The sequence below is a fragment of the Bubalus bubalis genome, chromosome 12 (genome assembly GCF_019923935.1).
Source record: "Bubalus bubalis isolate 160015118507 breed Murrah chromosome 12, NDDB_SH_1, whole genome shotgun sequence".
Lineage (NCBI taxonomy): Eukaryota > Metazoa > Chordata > Mammalia > Artiodactyla > Bovidae > Bubalus > Bubalus bubalis.
Genome location: NC_059168.1, coordinates 88,029,307 through 88,050,108, shown reverse-complemented (window position 1 = coordinate 88,050,108; position 20,802 = coordinate 88,029,307). Strand labels below are relative to the sequence as shown.

Below are 20,802 nucleotides of genomic sequence, written 5' to 3'. Positions count from 1 at the left end.
CCCCCACCTCGCCCTTTCTCCCCCTCCTACCAATTCAAGTCAGGCCAAATTGATTTTTCCTAATCAGTAATTTCTCACTAATTTCCTGTCCTGGCAGCTTCCAAAACTAAAATCCCTTGTTGTTGGGGGCCCTTGGGCTGAGCTTCCTATGGTGTCTCCGTGTGGACTACATACCGACGCTGATGACGGGGTGGGCAGGAGCAGGGTCAGCCCCAAGGACCCTGGGCCCGCCCGGCCCATTGTGGTGGTGCAAATGGTTTAACTATTAACTCTTTCTCCAATGCGGTCGGCCTCCCACGCGCATTCATGAGATATTCACCCTCATCTGGTCCAGCATAGCTCGCCGCCCACAGGACAAGGGGACCAGCATGCTTGGGCTCTGAGTCACTCTCCACACCATGTTCAATGCCTGGACAGGGTTATTGTCGTCAGGAATCACGTCGGCTCTTCATGGCAACTTCTCACGGCCACCCTGACTTCCCCGGCCTCCCCAGGGCGGCTCTCTGCCTCCAGCCCCCTCTCCATCTTCCTGTCTCCACTGCTCCCCACCCGCACCCGGGGTCCATCTGCTTCTCCCGGCATCCTGACCCCTCCTTGACCATGGTCTCCACGGAAACCCCAACTCCAGGCCACCGGAGACTCCAGGCCCCCTCCCCAACCCCAGCCACTTTCATATCCCCTTCCTGCCCCCCGCCATCTGCTCTCAAACACCCCCATGTCCTTAGGGAACTCTCCACATTCTTCTCTCTTTTTTTTGGCCGTGCCCCTCGGCATGTTAAAGCTGAAGCTCCAATACTTTGGCCATCTGATTCAAAGAGCTGACTCATTGGAAAAGACCCTGATGCTGGGAAAGACTGAAGGCGGGAGGAGAAGTGTTAAGGATGAGATGGTTGGATGGCATCACCAACTCAAAGGACGTGAGTTTGAGCACACTCTGGGAGACAGTGAAGAACAGGGAAGCCTGGTCCAGGAGACAGTGAAGGACAAGGAAGCCTGGTGTGCTGCAGTCCACGCGGTTGCAAAGAATCGGACAGGACTGAGCGTCTAAACTACACAATGGAAGCAAGGTGAGTGCTTGCTGCGTTCATTTCCTGTGGCCACTCTGACAAACTGCTACAAGGTGGGTGGCTGAAAACTACTGAAAGCTTTTCTGTCTCGTCTCTGGAGACTGAAAGTCCAAAATGAAGGCATCGGCTGGGCCATGCTCCCTCTGACAACTCGAGGCCCAGACCCTTCCTTGCCTCTTCCCAGTTTCCAGTGTCGCCAGCAGCCCTCAGCGATCCTTGGCTTGCATCACTCCAGCTCTGGCTCCATCATCCATGGCTCCTCCCTGTGTCCTCTCTGCATACTTGCCCAAACGCCCCTCTTCTTATAAAGACCCCAGTCATTGAGTTAGGCCCACCCATGGACTTCTTCTTAATTAGAGTACATCTACAAAAGCCCTGTGTCCAAATAAAGGCCTTTCCTGGTAGCTCAAATGGTAAAGAATCCACCTTCAGTGCAGGAGACACAGGAGATGTGGGTTTGATCCCTGGGTCGGGAAGATCCCTGGAGAAGGGAATGTCTACTCACTCCAGTATTCTTGCCTGGAGAATCCCCTGGACAGAGGAACCTGATGGGCTATTGTCCATGGGGTCACAAGGAGTTGGGCACGACTGAGTGACTAACACTTTCACCAAATAAAGTCACATTCATAAGCACCAGGGCTTAGGACATGAACATGCCTTTTGGGCGTACATAATGTTCCTGTCAACACTGATCTTGTATCTGCCTGAGCCTCAGTTTTCTTATCTTCAAGGTAACAGCACCCGCTCCCTCAGGGAGGTTGTGAGGATGTGATGAAATAACGCAGGTGGAGACTGGCCACTTCCCAGCTCACATTGCTCAATGCTTTCTGTCAAGACCCACAAGAGGTCCTTGCAGGTGTGATTCTGGGCCCACCTGCCGCTGCTTCTCCTTTCCTTTCTTCCTCTCTCAAAAACCTCAGAGAGAGAGTGATGATCCCAGGGGCCAAACGTGAAATCTGCACAACTTTTTTTCTTTTTAATTAAGTTTTAATTACAACTTTGCCACATTATTACTAAGATCAACTTTGGGTTTGGGGGAGGGTTGTTTTGGTTGGTTTTTTGTTTTGTTTTTTTAATATTTTTTTACTCTTTGGCTGCTCTGGGTCTTAGCCGCAGCACATGGGATCTTCCATCTTCATTGAGGCATGCGGGATCTTTAGCATTCGAACTCTTAGCTGCAGCCTCTGGGATCTAGTTCCCTGACCTGGGGTCTACTCCTTTGCACTGGGAATGTACAGTCTTAGCCACTGGACCACCAACCAGGGACATCCCCAAAGATCAATTCTTGAGGCATCAATTGTTCTTAAACAAATAAGAGCCATCCGTTTCGATCCAGCACAGAGTTTCTGAGTTCTGAGAGAGCCTCTGTCCTTCACCCTTCCCCACAGCCCAGGGCAGCTGTCGCTTCCTTGAGAGCCCGAATCCCAGCTCGCCTCACTAGCTGCACAGCCGTGGACAGTCCTTCCAGCAATCTGAACCCCCTCCATTTCTCATCCATGAAATACTAGCGTCCCCCTCATGGGCGGGCTGTGAAGGTGGGTGGAATATTCTCGTGACACAGCAGGTACCTGGCAGATCCCGAGGGCTCAGGACATGTGAGCTGTTCCAGTCTCTGTGCCAACACTTCTCCTGGGTGAGGAGAGTCTCCTCCATGAACCAAAGAGCAAGGCCAGAGGTGTTTCTCTTCCAAACTTGAAAGTGACAGTGTCAGTTGCTCAGTCGTGTCTGACTCTTGGTGACCCCATGGGCTGTAGCCCACCAGGCTCCTCTGTCCATGGGATTTACCAGGTGAAAAAACTGAAGTGTGTTGTTCTTTCCTTCTCCAGGGGATCTTCCCAACCTAGGGATTGAACCTGTGTCCCCTGTATTGCAGACAGATTCTTTTCTGAGCCTGCTTGCATACATGCTAAGTCGCTTCAGTCATGTCCAACTCTTTGTGACTCCATGGACTGTAGCCCACCAGACTCCTCTGTCCATGGGGATTCTCCAGGCAAGAACACCTTCCTAAATTCAATAAGAAGCTATTTGCTGAGCCTCATCAGAGTCCTCCCTCTGAGGTCCCATAAGCCACTTCACTTAGAGCTTCTCTACACTCAGAGCTGGCAGTCAGGAGCTCCTGGAGGGAGAATGACTCAAAAGGCCCCTGGGGTGCACAGAGCTGATGTCCAGTCCCACAGAGAGACTCTTTCTCCACTACTTCCACCTCTCCTAGACATCTGTCCTCCTCTCTGTCTCAGTGGCAACCCAGCCTAGGATATCTAGTTAGACTGCTGAGAGCAAACATATTTCTAACTCCAGGGAACTAAAATTAATTTTGTTCTAAATTCAAACTAGAGTTTCCATATGACCCAGCAATCCCACTTCTGGGCATATCCAGACAAAACTACAATTCACAAAGATATTTACACGAACCCAGTAATCACAGCAGCACTTTTCACAACAGCCAAGACACGGAAACAACTTAAGTGTCCATCAACAGATGAATGGATAAAGAATATGTGGTGTGTATATACAATGGAATACTAGTCAGCCATGAAGAAGAGTGAAATAATGCCATTTGCAGTAATATGGATGCAACTAGAGATTATCATTCTAAGTGAAGTAAGTCAGAAAGAGAAAGACAAATACCATACGATAGCACTTATATGTGGAATCTAAAATATGACACGAATGAACTTACCTACAAACTCACAGACATAGAGAACAGACTTGTGGTTGCAAGGGGGTGGTGGGTGGAGGAGGGAAGGATTGGGAGCTTGGGATTAGCGGATGCAAACTATTACATATAGAATGAATGAACAACAAGGTCCTACTGTGGAGCACAGGGAACTCTATTCAATATCCTGTGATAAACCATAATGGAAAAGAATACGAAAAAGAAATATGTATATATATATATACACACATATACACACACACACACACACACACATATATATATATATATATATATATATATATATAACTGGATCACTTTGCTGTATAGCACAAATTAATACAATATTGGAAATCAATTATATTTCAATAAAAAGAAAAAAAAAATTCCTGTTCTGAAAATGCCCCGGGTGGCTTGAAGACTCCTGGCAGGTTGGGAATTCTGTGCTCAGGCTGCAGGCTGCCTGTCCTTATGAGGCCCCCCAGACTGTCTCACCTCACCCTCCAGGGTCTGGTCCAGGCAGGGAAGTTGGTCTCACACTGTCTCCCTGCCCAGGGCTCCTCTGGCCAGAATCTCTGTTCTTAACGCATGACAGAGACAAGGCTGTTAAAATCTCTTTTCCCTTCCTTGCATTTTCCTCCCTCGCATTCCTAAAACTCTCTCCTCCACCCCTGCAGTCCTGCGTGGCTGGCCTTTCTTATTTCTGTTTACGTTGCACGAAATTGGAGACTTTTGGAAGAACTGATAAGAATGAAACACTGGGAGGAAAGAGGAGCTAACGTCTTAATTAGACGTTAACATTCGGCCAATGGGAATTCTTACTGAAGGGCCAGGCAGATTTTCTCAGAAACACTGCTGCATAATTATTTTCCATTTTTCTTTCATTATCATTCATTCAACATCATTCATGTTATAATTTTTCAGGCTTCTTCCTCATCCACTTTAATAGTAGTGTGTAATTTTCCCCAAGTGGACATGGCTGGGTTTGTTTTGTCTTGTCGGTGAGTGGGTTGGTTTGCTTTTTACGTAAAAACTGTTGTTTTTCTCATTCCATAGACGGGGAAGTGAAAGGACAAAGTGCAAGGAGATTTCTTAATGTGAGTGACTCTGGAGCAGATTTAGAGAAAGGTGTTCCTAGGGTGGCACCTGACAGGGGTGGGCAGGGTGAACTGAGTCCTCCCAGGAGGACAGCTCATTTCTGCTCAGCGACTAGGGGGTGGCACGGGGCCCCCTAAATGCACAGAAAGACCTTCCCCTCAGAACATCTCTGGGCCCCCTAAGTGGGGTGTGGGTCCCCTATCAGCCCAGGTCCCTAGCAGTAATGAGACATTTTCTCAGGACCAGGGCTGACTCTGGGAAAGGACCGTCCACTAAGACTCACTCATTGGTCAGTGTTAAATGAGAGCAGCTGATTTTTGAAGTTTTTAAAAAAAATTTAGTTTAACTTTTCATCTATTTTGGGGTATAGTTGATTACCAATGTTGTGATAGTTTCAAGTGGACAGCGAAGGAACTCAGCCATACAAACACATATATCCCTTCTTCCACAAACTCCTCTCCTGTCCAGGCTGCCACATAACACTGAGCAGTTCCCTGGGCTTCCCTGGTGGCTCAGATGGTTAAGTATTCCTGCCCAGAGAATTCCATGCACAGAGGAGCCTGTTGGACTACAGTCCCTGGGGTCACAATATCGTAGGTCCTTGTTGGTTATCCATTTTAAACACAGCACCATGTACCTGTCAAAACTCCCTAAACATCCCTTTCCCTCCCTTTTCCCCCAGCAACCATAAGAGCAGCTGATTTTTCGTCCGATGTGCCTGAACTGGGCTTTCCAGGGGGTGCTAGTGGTAAAGAACACACCTGCCAGTGCAGGAGACACAGGAGATGTGGGTTCAATCCCTGGGTCGGAAAGATCCTCTGGAGTAGGAAACGGCTACCCGCTCCAGTATTCTCGCCTGAAGAATCCCACCGACAGAGAAGCCTGGAGAGCTACGATCCGTAGGGTCCCCGAGAGTCGGACACGGCTGAAGCCACGTAGCACACACGCACGGACTCATGCCTGAACTGAGGACACTGCCTCAAGATCCATCAGAAAAGGCATCTCAACTCTTGGTTTTTCCACTGACCCAAAGCTGCAACCTCTCGTCCCTAAAACTACCAAGACTCCCCAGAAATATTGACTTCCCTGGACTCAGGAAAGTGATCGCTGGGTAACTGTCCCAAACAGTCCTTTCCCCCTCCCTCCGTCGGCCCCTTTGCAGTGGTTTCAGCCAGCACAGCCGGTGTGTCTCAGGAACTGTCCCCACACAGGCTCCCCTAGAAAACAGCTCCGGAAGCCTCCAAGGGCTCCAAAGCCTGCCTTTTAAAACTCTCCGGAGCCCAGAGGCGGGGTAACCTAACACTCCTTTCTGATAAGCGCTGTCTTTTGCCCAAACACAATGGTCCTCGGTCGCTTTCACTTGGGCTTTGAACTCCGCACAAAACCCTCCCTCCCCTAACTGCCCGCTGGAGCCGGCCCCGGGGCCCGGCTGTGTCAGCATTTCCTTTGTGGTCTGTTTTTAAGGTGCTTATAATGGAGTCTTTTTCTGCTCCACGCTCACCCCCCCAATAGGTGAAATCTCAGTCTGAAAGGATATTCCGCTGCTTTCCAGTCCCACATGCTCTTTTCTTAATGCCTGGGAATAAGCTAGGCTGCTTTTGAGCAAGGGGGTGGGGGTGGGGGTGGGGTGTGAGGGGGCAGGGCAGGAAACTGGGAGAACTCTGATGCTCTGGGTACTGACCAAGCAACTGGAAAGCTTCGTGGGAACAAGGCTGAGAAAGGCACTTTGCTGGTGCCCGTTTCTCCCTCTGGCCCCTACCCACCAGCTGGTCTCCAAAATAAAAATCACTGGAAAGTTAAACAGCTCCTAGGTAGACTAGCAGTCAGTCCTTTCGTCCTCAGAAGCAATGTTTCAGCCATCCCAGGGACCCCAGCCAGCCCACAAAATCGGATTCCCTCCCTGGTTTCTGGTCTTTCACACGAATGATGACACAGTGTTTTGAGTCGGCGGGGGAGGGGGCAGGTAGGAGAGGCAGCTCCAGCGGAAGGAGAGCCCGAGAGGGCTCAACCCCAACCCCGCCACTCTCCAGGCAAGGTGATCATGGCGAGGTGCAAAGTGGGTAGCGTTTGTCCTCTGTGAAGCCTCACCCATCCATCTCTGGGTCCTCTCTCCCTGGGTACCAGTCCTGAGCTCTGACTCCAAAGCGTGCAGTCTACAACACCCTGTCCTCCGGAGGAGATGAGGCCAGACAAGCCTGCCCACCCCTCCATCCCCAGGCCTCCACTCTCCCTGCAGGCTAATCCCTGCTCCCAGTGCCAAGCGCAGGGCCCTGCTTGATCCCTGCAGGTCTAGAGGCAGGTCCCCAGGTGAGCACCCTCCCGTGAGCAGCAGCCATGGCCCCACACAGCCGGCTGGAGACTTACACGCAGCATCGAGACATGAAATGAGAGCAGGGACAGTTCAGAAGAAGCTAGTTTGAAGCCCCCTGCCCCGCCAATCCCCGCTCCTCGGCTGGCCTTGACTTTCAGGACCTTCCCTTCCCCAAAGACCCAAGCTTTCCCTGATGGCTCTAGGTCAAAGAGAGCAGAGCTCCCTTGGCAGAGAAGGCAAGCGGTCTTCTACAAATCCACGTTTTGGTGAAGCTGGGACCTCCTTTTTCCCAGGAGCCCACGTCTGCACACGGCTGGAAGCATGCTCCCTGGGCCCTCCTCCCCACCCCAAATGAGCAGTGCCACTGATCCACAGGTCAGGAATTAAGTGTAACACAGACTGGCCTCTGTCTGTGGGTACCCTTGATCTCTCCATGTATTATCTTACCTCCATTCTCTCATGAAGCTCTTGTGAGCAGGCTACGCATAAAGCGATCACAATATGGCTATGGAACGTCCAAGAGGCCGTGTGAACTTCCAGTGTTTCTCTAGAGATGCACGCACCATAGTTTTGGCAAACCCAGGACGGGGAAGAGGTTGATGATACCATCAATGATGGTATAATGAAATTTGTTTATATTTATTTATTTTTATCTTTCCTTTTTATTTTTTGAATTATGAAAATATGATAATACATTATAGGAGACTTGGAAAATATAGAACAAAGTTATGTATAGTGCCACTATATATATAACTGTTTAAGTAGATAAATTAAGATTTTTAGAGTTTCAATATCAAACTCTCAGAAATTAATTGAGTGAAGGTACAGATTCAGTCAATGATGATGTAATTAAATTCTTTATAACAAGTTTTCTCTAAGTTCACTTTCAGTAGAAAAATGCATACATTTTTCATAGGTGAACACTTCTCATCGTACCTATAAGTAACTTTTTAATAACTTGTTCCAAAAAGCAAGGTGTCCCTACAAGGATAATGTAGCATCATTGAAAGAGTAGCAAGGCCTCACTTGAACTCTTGCTGGACCAAGAACCCAATGGCAGCCCCATTTCTATTCCTCGTGGATGCCATCTGCCCACGGGGCCAATATGCAGACCTTAGATTAACACACCCAACATGGAGTTGCTCATCAGGGCTGTGGATTGTTGGGACTTCTTGCTTCCTTCTATTTTCTCCCCTCCAGCTGACTTCCTAGAAGGGAAAATCCAAAGCTGTCCATCCGGTGGGGAAGGAGAATGAGGGCATGGAATCTGCTGGTGGTATTGGCTTGTCTGTCCTTTGATAGCTCAGTTGGTAAAGAATCTGCCTGCAATGCAGGAGATCCTGGTTCAATTCCTGGGTGAGGAAGATCTGCTGGAAAAGAGATAGGCTACCCTCTCCAGTATTCTTGGGCTTCCCTTGTGACTCAGATGGTAAAGAATCCGCCTGCAATGTGGGAGACCTGGGTTCGATCCCTGGGTTGGGAAGATCCCCAGGAGACAGGAAAGGCTACCCACTCCAGTCTTCTGGCCTGGAGAATTCCACGGACTGTATAGTCCATGGGGTCGCAAAGAGTTGGACACGACTGAGTGACTTTGACTTTTCCGTGTCCGTCCTTTACCAAGTTCTCAGTGACATCACTGCCCCAGCATGGGATCACCCGCGACTCTGTGTCCCACGCCAGGCTGGACGCTGAGCAGTTAGAAAGTTCCAAGCATGGTTGTTATCACCCTGGGGCAGCTGGTTGAACAAGCTCAGGGGTTCTCAAGCGGGACTCTCTTGGTGAAGTCTGGAGACATTTGGGGGGGTCACTGTTGGCATCTAGTGGGAGCAGGCCAGGGATGCTGTACACCCTCTGAGGCAGCGGCTGGCCCTGCTCTAGTTGAGGAGGTGCGGCCAGATGGACACACCTGACAGGGAAGGGAATCGGGCAGGGAGATTCTGAGCACCCCAAGGGGCGGAGGAAATGAAGACAGGCCACCAAGGTGGCTGCAGCCCCCACTTCCATTTTTGTGAAATATGAGGCTTAAAGTTTGTGCTTTTATTAACTGCCATTGGTGGAGCTGATTCCACCCCTTTCTTAGACATAAAAATCTTGTTCGACTCTCACAGGCTTAAATTAGGAATATTTGGTGGTGTGATCATGTATGTTTAAAACCAAACAGAAATTTCCTGTTCCCCAGCACAAAATAAAATTCAAGTTTATAAAAGGGCCTGTAAAATCTCATAATCAAGCCCATTAGCTGAGCAAAATGCTCCACTTTGATTTTGTGGTGTTTAGCTTTCTTTTCTTAGCACTACTTCATTAGCGTGCTTTTAACGGAGACTCTTCCAGCCAGCTTCTTGAAATTGCCGAAAAAGAAAACACACGGCTTTAACGCACAAGAGACAAGAGCTGTCATTCCTCCCCCTCCAAATCTGAAGGCTCGGGGAGAGCAGAGAAGGCTGTGGGGCGCCCGCCATCCAGCGTGCCCCCTCCCCACCCCCCCCCACCCCCCCCCACCCCCGCCGCAGCATGTCTTAGTAGGGTGCTGGAATCTTCTCCCTCGTTTTTGCTCCCTGGCCTCATTGCCAGTGGCCTCGCTAATTTCCAGTTCTTTGCTGCTTCAGAAGACCAGATTTTCTTGATTAATAACAAAAGGTTTTGTTGGGATCAGAGCTGTTTCCCACCATCTCTATGCAAACCCCGGCAACACAGACTGCGGATATTAGCATTTCAAGGCGCTTCCTATTACAGAGGCAAGAAAAGCCCCTCTTGGTGGGTAAAATCCATTTTGTCCTCTCTGGTGACATCTGTTCTAACTTTTAAAGCCAGAAAGGAAACTAGATAATGCCAGTCCTTTGATTTACAGCACTCCTCCTCAGGATGTCGCCCAGCTCACTCAGGAGAACCCAGAAGTAATTCTGAACTCGCCATTCAAATACTTTGTCTTTTCCATGATTTCTTAATTACATGTTCAACAACTTCTACAACTCACAGACTTGAGTGTCTTAAACTTTTATTTTGGGGGGTAGAAATTGTAAATGTTTATTGCTTCAGATCCTCTTGCATTTCATCTCTGAGTCCCCCAAAAGAAGTTCGCATGAGTGAAGTGAGGAAATCGAAGCAGACCCAATTAGGCCACCGCAGTATGAATGCATATTGGGCTTCCCTAGAGGCTCAGACGGTAAAGAATCCGTCTGCAATGCAGGAGAACCAAGTGGGATCCCTGGGTTGGGAAGATCCCCTGGAGGAAGGTATGATAAGTCAATCCAGTATTCTTGCCTGGAGAATCTCATGGACAGGGGAGCCTGGTGGGCTGCACTCCATGGGGTCGCAGAGTCGGACACAACTTTGTCACTAACACAACACAGAATCTATACAAGTAAGGAAGAAAAATCCCCACAAGCGATAGGATAGCGAGGGAAAGGAGAGAAACCCGCCGGGTCACAGCTTCCTCCTACCATCTGGGCTGCAGACTCCGGGGTCCCTTACCCTGGTCATCCTCGAACAAAGCTGGAGGCAGATCTCAGCTGGTTCTCCATTCACTATTCATTCAGGGGTCCCTGCGCTCCATATGCATTCCACCAACTGCTGTGCTAAAGCAGGGCCTCCTCCCAGGATTGACATGGTAATGAAGTGCCCGTGCGGCTCCTGAAAAGACTGCCCTAGGTATGTGCCCTTTCTGACAAATCCACCCTTTCACCCCACGGAGACCCCCAAATTATCTCATAACACTGCAACATCTGTGCAGAGGGCTCCCGTCTTTGGAGCCGGGCATGTTTATCACGTGACCCGGCCTTCCCTCTCCGGGTGGGTCCCTTCCTCTCACCTCCACCACACCACCGCCCCCCACCCTGAACACCCCCTTCCCCTGCAGCCTCCCTGCTCTAAAGGGGCTGCACCCAGAGGTGCTGAGGTCCCCGGGATGCTGATGCTGCTGCTAAGTCACTTCAGTCGTGTCTGACTCTGTGTGACCCCATAGACGGCAGCCCACCAGGCTCCTCTGTCCATGGGATTTTCCAGGCAAGAGTACTGGAGTGGGTTGCCATTGCCTTCTCCGCCAGGATGCTGAGCACCTGGCATTTTATTTGCTCACTTTCAGGTGTTAAAGGTGGACCAAAGAGTTAAACTATGTCATATGAACTTGCTGTCAGAGAACCTTATAATTAGCCCGGCAAGGAAGCCAGAGGAACACTGCGGGGTTGGGGTGGGCGGGGGAGTTGGGAGGTGTGGGGAGGGAGAAGTGAGCTAATGAATTTTGCTCAGACTCTAGCAGATGACATTTGCTCAACTAATAAGTGTGTTTGAACTTTATTTAAACTGGCCCAGGTCAATAAAACCCAAGGGGAGGCAGTGAGGCTGGGGGAATTTATAGAAAGACCACGCCATCTGCAACTTATATGTGTTCTGCCCCGATACAATGATTTCATTTCATTTGATTTGACATTTAAGAGCCTTTTTTGGAATGAAAAAGGAATATTTCTATATTCTACTTGCAATAACCTCACCTGACTCTGCACAAGGCCAAGAAGAATAAAGGTCACATTCATGGCACCCCGTTGAGGCTTCCTGGAGAGGGGGTTGCCCAGGAGGGGCAGATCAGGGCTGTTCCCATGGAATATCTGGGGGCCCCTTTGGCCTCTGAGCGCTCAGGCTTGTTTTGTTTTGTTTCCCCACGTCCAACTTCAAGTGATGGTTTGCATAAAATGTTCTTGACCACATACGAGATGGATTTTTGGCTGCCAACAGGGACATCCAGAGCGGCAGCCAAGAAACCAGGCTCTCCATGCAGAGCAGCAGGGAGACAGGCCAGCGTGGCCCCAGGCTTCTGCCAGCGACCCCATCCCTCTTCAGAATCTTTCCAAAGCTTCTAGGTCAAGACTGAAATGTCCTGCCATCACAGGACGTGGAAACGTGTCCCTGGCAAACACTTATCATCCTTGAAAAAGAAGCCCTCTGCCTGCTGACATCTGGGGGCCACAGGCTCGGAGAAAAAGCAGGCAGTGGGCTGGGTGTCCTCCCAGGAGGGACCGCACCCTGCTGTGAACACCCCAGGTCTGAGGACCCGCTTTCTGGGGGGCATGGGAAGGAGCCTGGGTTCTAGACCTGGGGCGTCCACAGGCCACTGGCGGTACCCTTCACGATGCTGGACGGACTAGGGAGTGGGATGCAGAAGGGAAGGCTGGGAGGGGACCCCTGCTCCACCCCAGTCCTGGGACCTCTGACTATCAGCAGCGAGCCTGCCCCCTTCACCCTCCTCCTCCGGGCCAGAGGGTGGAGGGAGCAGAGAGGGCCAGAGGGGGCCCTGACTCAGGCCTCAGGGGTTCTTTCTGGAAGACAGGACGCTGTGGATCTAAGAGAACATCCCCATTCCTTTATTTTCCCAACAATCTGGCCCCTGGTTTATCAGTTAATCAAGACCCACTCTGTTGCAGTGGCCACACCCTCGGGCAAACAGTCCTTGCAAAGCGTCTGGTGCTGATTCCAGGCACCATTAAGAACCTCTGAGCACTGCTGGGCTGTCCGGTCAGGAGACATGCTGCCCCCTTGGGGGACCCCAGCCTCTGCCCCACACAGAGCCTTCAAAGCCATGTGTCCTTCGAGGCGAGCCCCTGGCAGGGATGCCCCTAGTGCTCCCACAGGGTCTGCAGGCATCACTCTCTTCCCTAGGGCCTCCACCCTGGCCAAGACTGTCTGACATGGCAGGTGATATAGGGCAGACGCCTTCTCTGAGGTCACAGGGCCCTTAGGCTTCAGCCAATCTGGGACTCTTTCAGGCTAGAACCCCCTACCCTGGCTGGAATCATGCCCCCCACACACACACCTGACTGGCAGGATCTGCAGAAATCGTAGCATGAAGGAACCCCTGACATTTCCAGTTCAGTTCAGTCGCTCAGTCATGTCCAACTCTTTGCGACCCCGTGGACTGCAGCACACCAGGCCTCCCTGTCCATCACCAACTCCCAGAGTTTACCCAAACTCATGTCCATTGAGTCGGTGATGCCATCCAACCATCGCATCCTCTGTCGTCCCCTTCTCCCGCCTTCAATCTTTCCCAGCATCAGGGTCTTTTCAAATGAGTCAGTTCTTTGCATCAGGTGGCCAAAGTATCGGAATTTCAGCTTCAGCATCAGTTCTTCCAATGAATATTCAGGGCTAATCTCCTTTAGGATGGACTGGATGGACCTCCTTGCAGTCCAAGGGACTCTCAAGGGTCTTCTCCAACACCACAGCTCAAAAGCATCAATTCTTTGGCGCTCAGCTTTCTTTACAGTCCAACTCTCACATCCATATGTGACTACTGGAAAAACCATAGCTTTGACTAGACAGACATTTCCAGAGGGGTAGCTAAAGGGCCTTCATGACAGGGATCTCCCTGTCCATGAGTCAGCAGTCAGTCCCCTGTGCCCAGATCCCGCCTCTCTTCGCCCCATGAGTGCTTGGGGCGAAGTTGTGCCCCACTCTTTGCGATCCCATGTACTGTAGCCTGCCAGGCTCCTCTGTCGATGGGATTCTCCAGGCAAGAATACTGGAGTGGGTTGCCATGCCCTCCTCCTGGGGATCTCCCCAACCCAGGAATCGAACCCGCATGTCTTGTGACTCTTGTACTGACAGGTGGGTTCTTTACCACTAGCGCCGCCTGGGAAGCCATCTAACACCTAATATCAGTGCCTACCCCTGCCTCCAAATCTCATAGCTTATGTTTCCACAGGCAGAAGCCCACCCACCATATGTACACCGTCACCAACCAACGAGATTAGCTGCCGCCAAGGAGGATGGGGGTCCATGGAAAGAAACTCCAGGGAGATGACCAGATGGTGAGAAAAAGCCCTCTCCCTAGTGCCCCAGGGTGGGCATCCAGGTGCCCAAGCCCCCGTTCCAGGCCCACAGAACCAGACCCAATACGATGGCTGTCATTTCAGGCGGTTACGTAGGGATACTTTATCATATAGTCCTAGTGGGGTCGCACAGAGTCGGACACGACTGAAGCGACTTAGCAGCAGCAGCAGATAACTAAACCATCTCCATTCAGGCCTGAGTCACTTCTGGGATTCTGACATACCACTGTTTTTGTTTTTGTTTCCTGCTTTTCCGTTTTACGACCTTCCTAAATCATCACCCACCACTTCTCCAGAAGTCCAGCTTATAACAGCCAGTCTGTACACTGTCATCTCATTACAAAACCTATTTATCTTCCTTAAATATCCCAGAGCAGTAAAACTAAAAATATTATCAAGTTATTTTGGCAGGAGTTACCAATAGCCTTTCCACAGCATTTAGCTTCCTCATTTCCCTGACCTGAGTTTAAAGGAAAAAATATATGTGCAGATCCCTCCGAAGATCTACATTTTGGAAAGCATCACCTAATCGCTTCCTTCTGTCAGTATCATCCATCCACTGGGCCCTTTGGTGCCCCAAGGACTCATTCCCTGAGTTCCTTGTCTGCAGGGTCCCCCGCCTTTCCTGCCAGCCCAGCCCCCCACCATCCCGTATCCATACACCTGTGGTTTAAAGCATAACTCATTTATCTCTTAGTCAATCAAACCCTGTAGCTGGTCAGCAAATATTGACTAATGAGCCTCATGTAGTGGGTGTCTCCAATATCTTCCCTACCCCTTCCCCTTCCCTCTCCATCCAGCCACTGGGCTTCCTGTTGAGTCATTCCCCCACTTTCAAATTCCTACCTTCTTCATCCTGGTCCACAAGCCGCTGACCAGAGACCGCTGATCACTATACCAGTGAGTGGATGGGCCCCATGGTTGCAGGAACAAGGCCAAGGACTCACACAGACCAGCTCCTTTTTTCAAACTAACAGTTTATTGATACTGAAAAAAACCCATCTCAGCACCAGGTAACTGCATTTCAATCGCTCAGTGAATGCCCACCAACCATATACTAAGAAAACCAAGCAAGGCATAAATAAATAAAGCTTGGCACCCAACCTTGATGTCTGCTGAGGAACACAGAAGCAGACCCGGATGGGGAAATTTTACATGCAGGGAGGTCAGGGCTAGAGCCTGACCTCCTTATTTACAGGTGGGCACAAGTGGTATAGTAGCATGGACGAGGGGGGTTGGAGGGGGCTTCTCCAAGCGTCAGAGGAACAAAAAAAGGATTAAAAAGAAGGGCACATGGAGCAGGCACTCGAAGGGTGAGCGTTTGCCAGACACAGAAGGGAGAAGAGAGACCCAGGCATGGGGCCAGGGAGGCATGGGTGAGTCTATTTCTTTACCTCCATCAGTGAATCTATGCTAAAGTGATACCAATGGCCTGTGACATAGGGGTCAGCCCCAGGCCAGGAGTGGGTGAAGGGACACAGAACAGTGAGGCTTTGAGTGTAAAACTGAAGAGATGTCAACAAAAAAAATCAGTGCTCACGATACATCTTTTTTTTAAATGCAATACCTAAGGAATTAAAATTAATGCATAATCCATTGCTAACAAAATACTACATTTTTAAATGAAAACAAGATCACTATTACTGATTTTTTCTTTTGTTTCTGGCTCATTTTCACTATGGGTATTTTTGCCCTTGTCTTTATCTGGAATTCCCTTTATTTCCAGGGAAAATGAGAGGGAGGAAAAAAAAATACACGAAGACAGTCTGAACCAAAAGCTCATGCATTCCTGTCTTGGTCTTCAGCAAACTCTTCCATCTACAAATTCCCTCCTTCCTTTGGAAAATCAAAACATGTTTAACTAAATACTTGAGAGTCCAGGAGCTGGAAGCTTTCCCTCCCACTGAATCCTGTTCAACACCCTTTTCCTCTGTTAACCCAACGAGCAAGCCAAATGTGCAGCCAAAGGCCCAAAGCTGGCCTGGGAGCCTGCGGAAGCGTGTGCATCCTGCCGGAAGCAGCCAAACCTGGCAGGAAGTTGCAATTACGGAGTGGGCAGGGCTTTTGCAGACTCCGAGCGGGGCTGGCCTGAATAAACCCGGGCTTATCAAAAGAAGGTGTATGGCAGTGAATCTGGTAATTAATAGGATTGCAGGTTTCAAAGGAAAAGGGAGGAAGCCAGGCCAGCTTTGTGGCGCCCAGCACTTTCCCTAAAGGCACAGACAGAAACAGGATAAGCAGCCTCAGGGCAGGTCCAGTGGGGCCCCTGCGGTGGGATGGAGCATGGCCAGCAGTGGGGTGGGCAGGCAGGCTCTCTCCTCCTTTGGGGATGGTGGTGGTTTAGTCACTGAGTCGTGTCTGACTCTTTTATGACCCCCTAGACTGTAGCCTGGAGAAGGCAATGGCACCCCACTCCAGTACTCTTGCCTGGAAAATCCCATGGATGGAGGAGCCTGGTGGGCTGTAGTCCATGGGGTCGCTAAGAGTCGGACACGACTGAGTGACTTCACTTTTCACTTTTCACTTTCATGCACTGAAGAAGGAAATGGACACCCACTCCAGTGTTCTTGCCTGGAAAATCCCAGGGATTGGGGAGCCTGGTGGGCTGCCGTCTATGGGGTCGCACAGAGTCGGACACGACTGAAGCGACTTAGCAGCAGCAGACTGTAGCCCACCACGCTCTCTATCCATGGGGTTTCCCAGGCAAGAATACTGGAGTGGGTAGCCATTTCCTTCTCCAGGGGATCTTCCTGACCCAGGGATCAAACCCAAGGCTGCTGCATCACAGGCAGATTCTCTGCTGACTGAGTCACCGGAGAAGCCCCTCTCTGCCTTTACACCCTCCTTACAGATGCTTGTTTGCTCAAGACCCTTTCTCTTCTGCCATTAGTGACTCCTCAGCTTCTCAAGAGAATTATCACTGGGGATGAAGTTTCTTCCTCTTGGATACTAGCCAAGTGAACTTCTTTTCAGAGTTTGAGGAAGATTTTCGAACTTCTCTTGTTAAGTTCCAATTCCAACTCGTTTTAACTGAACTTTACTAGAAGCCACGAAATATTTGCAATGTGTTATTTCAGTAAAAGTGAATCTGATAAGTCTCAAGGGCCAGACGGCACAACGCAGGGGAGCGTGAGGGTTGCAGAAAGCTGCACCTCCGAGAAGGGAGTGAGGAGGGGGCTGCCCGCCCGCCCCGGACCAAGTGTTCTCCGGGGTCTGCCGCCCGGTCAGCATGGCCGGCCGCACGTGGGAGCTGCTTTGCTTTCAGAACTACCCGCCAGCCCGTGTGAGCCAGGAGCCCGGGGTCTCCATTCAGAGCATATAAGTGTCCACTGGAGCAGAACAGGAAGGGAAAAGCTCAGAGGAAAGGGTTTCACCCTTCTGTGACCCTGAAAGAGACCCAATTGTAGCCTGCAGGGCTGGATGGAAAGACTTAGACCAAAAAAATCATAGAACGCAGAGGATAAAAGGTCACACGGGGTTTCTCTGATGTGGTGGAAAGCCAGCTCACCTCGGAGCCAAGAGAGCTCCCCTGGAAGCCTACGACATGCCTGCTGTATTTCTGAGGTCCATCCTGACCCTCCGTGTCCTCATGAGACAAGGGCTGGGGCTGATGGAGGGTTGATGTGCCCTCCCTTGCACCCCTTCTCACTCCAGTCCTGTTCCCTGACCAGTTCCTCCTCTTCCACTCCCTGTGGAAACCCTTCATGCTGGCTCTCGGGATCCCTGTGAATACTGAGTCATACCTGGTTACCCACCTGCTTCAGAATGCCCCTGACCACCCATGTCCAGCATTTACCTGCAAGGAGCACCGCTGCCCACAGGATCAGCTCACACTTTCAAGTGCCCCCCCACCCCAACCCAGGGACGTGGCCTGGCCTGAGGTCCTGCCGTGCGACACACAGCGGGGCTCCTCCCTGCCCTGAGCTCAGATTCCTAAAGAGAAAGCAGCGGCATGGCCTCAGGGGGAAGGAACCCAAAGACAGACCCTCTAAGGCATTTCCCCCATGGTGAGCATCCTTCTTGCCTGTCATCAGCATTCCATTAATCACCCACCACACCTACCATCTTCAAAGCCTGAGTATGAGACCCCGCTGCTAAACTGTGGTGTTGCAGAAGACTCTGAGAGTCCTTTGGACAGCAAGGAGATCCAACCAGTCCATCCCAAAGGAAATCAGTCCTGAATATTCATTAGAAGGACTGATGCTGAAGCTGAAACTCCAATACTTTGGCCACCTGATGCAAAGAACTCACTCATTGGAAAAGACCCTGATGTTGGGAAAGATTGAAGGCAGGAGTAGAAGGGTTAAACAGAGGATGAGATAGTTGGATGGCATCACCGACTCGATGGACATGAGTGTGAGTAAACTCCAGGAGTTGGCGATGGACAGGGAGGCCTGACGTGCTGCAGTCCATGGGGTTGCAAAGAGTCGGTCACGACTTAGCAACTGAACTGAACTGAGACCCTGGGTCCCAGGGCAGACACAAGGGCCACCCGTGCACCCTGGAGCGGTCACTAGGCCCGGGGTGGACAGGCCATCCCCGGATCCCGCCCAACCCTGAGATTCCCTAGCACCAATGCTCCGTGTCCCTAGAAGATGCTAGAGGTGGCACCAGGTGGGTAGAGGGATCTCCTTTCCTGGAGATGCATCAGGAGACTGAAGCCAACTGACTCAGCAGCTATCTGAGAGTCGTCTACGCTGTCATGGTCACTGTGGGGGACAAGTGATTAGAAAGAAAATGCAGCTGATCTCCTGCAGGGAGATCCTGCAGCTGGTCACTGCAGGGGAACTGAGGTGTGAGAGACGGCCCCCACCCCCAGTCAGGGTCTGACACAGAACAGAGCGTGGCCAAGAGGGTGCCAGCGGGGCCTGCAGCTGCCAGAGGACAGCCAAGAAGTCCTTTCTGAAGAGGGGATGGGGCAGCAGGCCATAAAACCTCCCCAGAAGCTGTGGGTGAACGGCATCTCAGGGCCCCTGAGCAGAGGCTGAGGGAGAAAAAGCACAGAGGCCACCTGGGGGGAGGCTGAGCCTCCAGGATGGGGACCCACGGAGGGGGCCCTGGGCGCAGAGGTCCTGCTGTTTTGCCAACTGTGAGCAGCTGGGAGCAGGGGAACCGTAGGGTCCCAGTTTTGCTGGGAGAAAATGGCTGTGGCCTCATCTGTGCGGAAGCAGGCAGGATGGGAGGAGACCAGGCACGCGCCAGGACTCAGCTACGAAGCTGGGTACCCGCTGCATCCTCACCTAGCCAACTGCCACCTTCCATGCCAATCTGTCAGTTCAGTTCAGTTCAGTCGCTCAGTCGTGTCCGACTCTTTGCGAACCCGTGGACCACAGCACACCAAGCCTCCTCTCTGTCCATCACCAACGCCCGGAATTTACCCAAACTCATGTCCATTGAGTCAGTGATGCCATCCAACCACCTCATCCTCTGTCGTCCCCTTCTCCTCCTGCCCTCAATCTTTCCTGGCGTCAGGGTCTTTTCAAATGAGTCACGTCAGGTGGCCAAAATATTGGAGTTTCAGCTTCAACATCAGTCCTTCCAATGAACACTCGGAACTGATCTCCTTTAGGATGGACTGGTTTGATCTCCTTGCAGTCCAAGGGACTCTCAAGAGTCTTCTCCAACACCACAGTTCAAAAGCATCAATTCTTGGGGGCTCAGCTTTCTATATAGTCCAACTCTCACATCCATACGTGACTACTGGAAAAACCATAGCCTTCAGTAGATGGACCTTTGTTGGCAAAGTAATTTCTCTGCTTTTTCTTACATCAAATCCCACCTGCCCTTAACCACAGGGCCGTGGCCGTCACCTCTCTGCTGAACACAGACAAGGGTCAGCACAGCGTTTGGCAGCTGCTGTGTGCTGTGACTTTGCTCGGTTGCAACACGACAGCAGCAATCCCTCATGACTACCCTCGACCAGTTCCCAGGGAGGCGAGCCTGCCCCTCACTTGCCCAGGAGGGTCTGAGTTCACGCCTGCTTGTGGGGCCATCCTTGGCTGTGAATGGTGTCCCCGGCTCCGGTCACAAACGTCCTGCTTTGGAGAGTGACTCACGTGGTGACCCCAGTCCCGACACCGCTGCTTGGTACATCAAGGCTGAGGAGGCGGCTGGGTTATTCACATCTGCCCCGAGTGGCCCTGCCTGTGAGCTCCCTGGAGGAAGGCAGAGATGGAGCCCTGTGACGTTTTTGGTTTCTCAGCACGGCAAATGCTGGATAGAGTGGGCACTGAGGGCAAATTTCCCTTTGGCCCAAGAAATGGGCAAAAATCAGGAGTATAAAGGAGTTACGTATCCTCAGTTCTTTGAAAGCCTCCAACAACCTGGGTGGACTTACTGGAACTGGCATAACCACTCTGATGACTTCCCGGCACCCCTGGATCTTCACCCCCACCCCCTAGCAGCCTAGGGGAGAAGAGGCCCCCCTCCCCTCCAGGCTCTGAGAGCATCCAGTGCCCAGGGTAAACTGAGGCTGCAGAGAGACAAGAGTGGCCGAGACCTCTGTTCTCAACTGTAATTTTAAAAACAGCACAAAGTGACCTTCAGGGTTCATTTCTGGCAGGAACATTTTGCGAGTCCATGAACATGACAAATTAAATGTCCAGGCCTGACAAAGCAGCCAGCATCACCAGGATTCCAGGCAGCATCCTCCACTTGAGTCTTCGACTTTCACCTGGCATTTCCGCCTCCTTTACTTTCCCCACCAGCCCTCATTAGCACAGCCTCCCAGTCCAATCAGGTGCGCTTGGCCAGCAGCCCAGGACCCAAGGCAGTCGCTGATCAGCCTTTAGCTGGAACCACTGATGGACACTCAGCTCCCTTTCTGCCAAAATCCGGTCTGGCCTTATCTCC

General features: G+C 51.1%; 1 long non-coding RNA gene across 1 annotated transcript; it reads left to right on the top strand.

Annotated features, from left to right (window-relative positions):
- The first annotated feature begins 920 nt into the window (after positions 1–920).
- On the top strand, positions 921–16,379 carry LOC123328630. Its single transcript, XR_006543593.2, has 3 exons — positions 921–1,067; positions 13,824–13,929; positions 15,677–16,379. It is a non-coding gene; the product is annotated as an uncharacterized LOC123328630 (long non-coding RNA).
- Positions 16,380–20,802: the final 4,423 nt, after the last annotated feature.